The sequence below is a fragment of the Hyperolius riggenbachi genome, chromosome 10, assembly GCF_040937935.1.
Source record: "Hyperolius riggenbachi isolate aHypRig1 chromosome 10, aHypRig1.pri, whole genome shotgun sequence".
NCBI lineage: Eukaryota > Metazoa > Chordata > Amphibia > Anura > Hyperoliidae > Hyperolius > Hyperolius riggenbachi.
Window position 1 is genome coordinate 112,218,500 of NC_090655.1, and position 6,732 is coordinate 112,225,231.

Consider the following 6,732-nt stretch of genomic DNA (forward strand, 5'->3'; position numbering starts at 1 on the left):
ACATGTGTGCAGGAGGGGGGCCCTCATGAAGCCAATTGCATACATTCCCACTGTTTGCATATTTCAAGCTGTGTTAAGAGGATAACTTTTACCTTTCCTCATTTACTGGTATGTGGTAAAGAGCTGTGAATGTGGTCAGTACTGATTCACAGCTTGATCTTGCTAAGTAAACACTTTCATTCTAAGAGTGAGAGAGAACCAGTTCGTGTTTAACCACTTTCCCCCCGCCCGTACGAATTTCTCCGTCCCTTTTTCCATCCTTTAACCCCCAAGGACGGAGAAATCCGTACTTTGTGCACCTTTATTTCCAAATAAAATATTGGCGCCAAACATTGTGATAGGGACAATTTTATAACAGTTTTATAACCGGGACAAAAGGGCAAATACATTTCATGGGTTTTAATTACAGTAGCATGCATTAATTAAAAACTATAATGGCCGAAAACTGAAAAATTATTAATTTTTTCCCAGATCTTTCCTATTTTCCCATTAAAACACATTTAGAATAAAATAATTCTTGGCATAATGTCCCACCTAAAGAAAGCCTAATTAGTGGTGGAAAAAACAAGATATAGATCGTTTAATTGTGATAAGTAATGATAAAGTTATAGACGAATGAATGGAAGGAGCGCTGAAAGGTGAAAATTGCTCTGGTGGTCAGGGGGTAAACCCCCTCAGTGGTGAAGTGGTTAAAATGTACCTGAGATGCCTGTGTGCTGTGTGTATGAATCACAGGCAAGGTCTCTGCTCACAGCCAGCCTGTCTGCAAGGCTCACAGAGCTGTGACCTTGTGAACAGCTGTGAGTGCAGAATATAAGGTAAGAGGCCAAGAGCCCAGTATAGTGTAGTATGTACTGTCCCCTGACACCACTAAACTCCTTATCCAAGCCCTTGTCATCTCCCGCCTAGACTACTGCAATTCTCTTTTATCTGGCCTCCCCTCTAACCGTACTGACCCACTTAAATTGGTAATGAATGCGGCAGCCAGACTGATACATTCTTCTCACCGCCTCTACATCTCCGCTCTGTAAAGCACTACACTGGCTCCCCATCAGCTTTAGGATCAATTTCAAAATCCTATGCTTGGCCTACAAATCAGTGCACAAGACCTGCCCGACCTACATCTCTGATCTGGTCCACAGGCACATACCAGCCCGCCCCCTCCGATCCTCCAATGACCTGCGCCTAGTCGCACCTCGCATAACTCAGTCACACGCACGATTGCAGGACTTCACCAGGGCTGCCCCTACTCTCTGGAACTCTCTCCCACCAGCCGTCAGACTCGCCCCCACCTTTAATACCTTCAAACAAGCTCTCAAGACTCACCTCTTCACGCTCGCATACCCCCCTAAACCAGCATCATAATATGTTCTGTTAGACCCCCTCTCAAAAGACGCACCTATTGTCTCCACCCCACCCTTTAGATTGTAAGCCTCTGGCAGGGCCCTCCTCCCTAGTGTTTCCAGCTTGATTATGCAATCTTACTCACAACCACCCTTCTTGTAGACTCAAACAGTCTCTATCTTGACCCATAACACTGTATTGTTATCAAATCATTTGCATGATCTTGTTTTGTTGTGAGTTTCCGTATGTTCTACCTGTATGTTAACCCATTTATCTATTGTGCAGCGCTGCGTAATATGTTGGTGCCTTATAAATACAATAAATAATAATAAATAATAATATGGAAGGTAAGTATAGGTAGGTTATACTCACAAACAAGGGTTACCGTCCAGGTAACCACTATGAAGGCAGGTGAGGAGATTAGACCTGTCCCCACTCAGGATTAAGAAGTCGCTCTCTGTAGATCGGGAAAAAAGAAGAATTCCCCTCCACCAGGGGTGGAAACAACTGCAAAAGTAGTACAGAGGCGCCAACAGGGTAAAAACAATATTTCTTTTTTTTTTTTTTTAAACAGCCTTTATTAAACCATATAAAGTATACATCTCCAACATAAATATACTAGTATATAAACATACAATGCAGCAGTACTATACACCACAAACGAATTGCTTTCAAACGAATCATAATAATATAGCAGCCTCGACCATACCGCTTATGAACCTCCTGAAAATAACCTATCTTGAATTAATGAAATATCCGGCAAACCCGGAGTATCCAGCCACCCTGCCCAAATTAAGTCAAACTTCCCAGCTGCATTTCTATGCTGGTAGGTAACTTTTTCCATCTTTAGGTAATGATTCACTTGTTTTATCCAATCTTCTACTTTAGGGGTATTGGGGCTTTTCCATTGCATTAGAATTAGCTTTCTAGCTTGAAATAATAGGCGCAGGATCATTATTTGTACCTTTTCTTGTACTTTCAAATCCAGGGATGAGCCCAAAATGCATATCATTACAGATCTAGTTATTTTTTGTTTAGCAACCGTATCTATAATATCCATCACCTCCCTCCAGTATCTATGCAGCTTTGGGCACCTCCATAGCATGTGTATCAGATCTCCGTGCTCTCTGCGGCACCTGGGACAACCTGGATCCTCTCCACAGTTCATAGAATATAGCCTCTTTGGGGTTAATAAATTCCCATACAGGATATTTAGCTGGGACAACTTTTGCGAGGCGTTAGTAGATAGCAAAGGGATATTTTGGAGGATGTTAACCCATTCCTCTTCCGTTAACTCCCCCAATTCTTCACACCATTTATTAAAACATTTGAGAGGGAATTTTTTCAGGAATAATCCCAGTATCATAGAATATGAAACTGAGATGAAGCCGCTACGCCCCTTGTACTGGCTCACTAGATTATAAAGCGGAGCCGGTTGCAAGGATAGGGAATGTACCACTCGCTGCCTATCAACTGCATGTTTCAATTGCATATATTGAAAGTTCAATAACATAGTATGAGGTCTATTCAAAATGCCAAGAAGATCAGTTAACGGTTTTAAATGCTCGTTTTCAGTCAATACCTGATTTAATGTTAAAGTTCTCTCTCTATACCAGTACTTCAAGAAATCCAAATTGGCCAATTCCTGAAAACGAGATCGGGCATATAACGGGGTATATATTGTGATTCCATATACACCTTGCATTACGCGCATCCTGTCCCAAATTTTTTGCATAAGGAGGAGAGTATATTGTTTTCTGTTTATAGCTCCACATACCCCAGCTTCTAAAGCAGCATAAATTGAGGTAAATCCCAACACCTTATTAAGTAACAACCTACTAGAGTCCATTAAATCAGCGTCCTCCCAACCTACCAGATGTTGCATTTGTGAGGCAAGATAATATACCCACGGGTTAGGGACTGCTAGTCCTCCCTCTTCCTTAGGATATTGTAAATATTGTAACTTAATTTTTACTCTTCCCTGTCCCCAAATAAAATCCCTAAATATTTTGTCAATAGTTTTGAACAGCTTTAAACAGAGCCACACTGGAGCATTATGCAAAAGATAAAGCAATTGAGGCATAGTGACCATTTTCAGTAAGTTTATACGCGCGACCGGGGACATTAATAATTTAGACCAAGTTTTAAGTTTTTTACGTATTTTGACTATTAATGGAGAAATATTTAGTGTTTCATATTCAGTGACATCAGCTGATAAAACTATTCCCAAATATTTAAAATTATTGACTTTTTGAATCTGTTCGCAAGATCTTGGCAGGACAGCATCAGCCTTATCTAAAAGTAAAATTGAGGATTTATCCCAGTTTATAACAAGACCGGAGAATCTGCCAAATTCCGTCAGAGTATACATAACATTCTCTAGGGACTCGCTGGTATCTTGTAGAAAGAGCAGCGTATCGTCCGCATACAGCGCAACTTTCTCTTCCACCTCCCCATATTTAAATCCCTTTATTAATTTGTTAGATCTAATCACCTCAGCCAGTGGCTCTATAGCAATCGCAAAAAGCAGGGGAGAGAGTGGGCAACCCTGCCTGGTACCCCTCCCTAAGGCAAAGCTAGGTGACATTGAATCATTTACTCTAAGTTTTGCTGAGGGGGCACTATAAATAGTTTTGACCCATTGAATAAACAACGGGCCAAAATGCATTGCCTCTAGTACTGCATATAAATACTGCCATTCCACACTGTCGAAGGCCTTGGCGATGTCAAGCGATAAAATAGCCCTACTGCCAACATTGTCTGCCTGCAATTGAATATTCAAGAAAGCTCTCCTGATGTTAATGGCCGTGGATTTTGATGGTATAAAGCCAGATTGATCCGGTTTTATTATGGATGTTATCACTTTAGCTAGTCTATTCGCCAAGACCTTCGACAGTATCTTAACATCAGCCGTCAGTAAGGATATTGGTCTATATGAGTCAGCCTTAAGGGCATCCTTTCCTGGTTTCGGAATCAGAATAATGGTTGCTTCAGACATGGAATTTGGCAGAACCCCCCTGAGAAATGACTCGTTAAAGACTTCCAACAAGTGTGGCAGTACCAATTCAGAGTAACGCTTATAGACTTCGATCGGGAGGCCGTCGCCCCCTGGAGCTTTATTACCAGGGAACGAACTGACCGCAATTTCAAGTTCCTCAAGCATAATGGGTGCCTCCAGCAGGGCCCTATCTTTGTCACTCAGATTAAGCAAAGGAATAGTATTCAAGTATACCGTTAATTCCTCTGGGGTATAATTCACTTTAGACGAATATAAGTCAATGTAAAACCTCTGCAGTTCCTTCACAATACCCGGTTTATCAGAGACTATATCCCCTTTAGGCGTTGCTAAAGCACTAATATACCCTATCGGGATTTGGGCTTTTGTTATTACAGAGAGAAGATGACCTGTTTGATCACCACTTTCAAAAAAAGCCTGCTTCAGAAATAGCCTTTTATGGTTGGCTTTATCAATTAAGAAGTCCTTCAGTAGGTCCTGTGCTTGGACCCATGAAACCCTTTTTGTATCGACAGGATCTGCCACATAGGCAGTCTCTGTCTCCATCACTTGTCTAACCAAATAGGCATGTCTCTCTCTAGTCTTAGATCTTATTTTATTAACTTCTCTCACAAAGATTCCCCTGAGGAAAGCTTTGAACGCTTCCCAGGTAATACAGTGCTTAGAAGGGTCATTATTATAGTCAAAGAACATTTTGATTTCCTGTATAATTTCGTTATGTGTATTAAACAGCGTGAGCCAAAAGGGATTTAGCTTCCAGGGTGGTCTTGGTTTAGTTATTTTTAAAGGATTGTTGAATTTAACCCTAAGAGGGGAATGATCGGAAAGTGATCTTACCAGGTATTCTGCCTGATCGATCAGAGATAGTAAGGGTTGGTTTCCTATTGCAAGATCAATTCTAGAGAGAGACATGTGTGTTCTACTAAAACAGGAGTATATATAATCATTTGGATGTGCACATCGCCAAATATCCACTAATGCAAGCTCCTCTAGGAGTCTAGCTAAGGGTGAGAGCTGGGAGCTCAAAGATCTTGATCTAAGTCTGTCATATTTTGGGTCAAGGTACATATTAAAATCCCCAATCCACATTATTGGCAGGTGTAGCCTATCCTTTAATAATTCAATAATCGGTGACAAGCAGGAAGGAGAGAACGGGGGGGGGATGTAAATAGCTACTAGTATACATTCCAGTAGGTTAAAGTGACCATGTATAATTACGTATCTCCCCTCTGGGTCTATGTGGGATTTAATCAACTGAAATTGAATTTTGGCATCTATAAGAATGGATACTCCTCTGGAATAGGATGTATGGGTTGAATGGAAAGTATTAGAGAGCCACCTTTTAGATAGCCAACTCAGGTTATTACGGGTCAAATGCGTCTCTTGAAGACAAAAAACGGCCGGACCTAATTTGTGAAGAGAGGTAAGTATAGCTTGGCGCTTAATAGGGTCTGCTAGACCTCTCACATTCCAGCTTATCACCGAGAAGTCCGCCATGGGTTTGACTAGTGCACTGTAAATGGAAATAGGGCATGATCGTGCTGCTTTCTAGCAAAGTAATTCCTGCTGCATTTTAACATAGAAACAATAAAGAAAAACGTATCACGTCCCACTACAAAAGAATGGGACCACATTCTAATCTTACAAACTAGGATAAGAATTAACTATCCTTCCAAAGACAAACTGCAGTTTGTTCACAGTCAGTATATAACTTGTTTCGCAGGGACTGAAGCTAAACCTTGCCTCAGCTCCCCAGCATAGAATCAAAAATATATTATAATCAGTATCAGCTTAAAGTGACCCTGTAGGAGCAAAATACCATACAGATGTAAGTAATAAGCACATCTCCATAAGGAAGAGCTTTCTTAAGGTGTGTATGGAAAGCAGCCCAGTAATCTGAAGTCAAAGGGAGAGGGTCTCCAGACTGCACACATTTTTGGGCGTAGCCAAAAATAGATAGCCCAGGCCAAGGACGGGAATATAGACTGAGTTCAACTACTCATTGTCAGCTTGCATCTTCCGTGAAAGGTGCTGTTCATTATCATCGAGCCATTCCGTCGCTTCTTTTGGTGTGAAAAAGAAGTGAGTTTCGTTCTGCGCAATGACTTTTAGCTTGTATGGATACAGCATGGCGTATTGTAGATTTAATTTCTGTAAGCGTTTTTTCACGTCGTAGAACTTAGCTCTCTGTTTTTGGACTTCCGCCGAAAAGTCAGGATAAAACGAGATTTTATGATCTTCAAATTGGATATTCCCTTTAAGCCTTGCTTGTCTTAGGATCGCTTCTCTATCCTGATAATGAAGAACTTTCGCCAATATCGGTCTGGGTGGGGCCCCCGGCTTCGGGGGTCTAGCTGGAACGCGATGCGCCC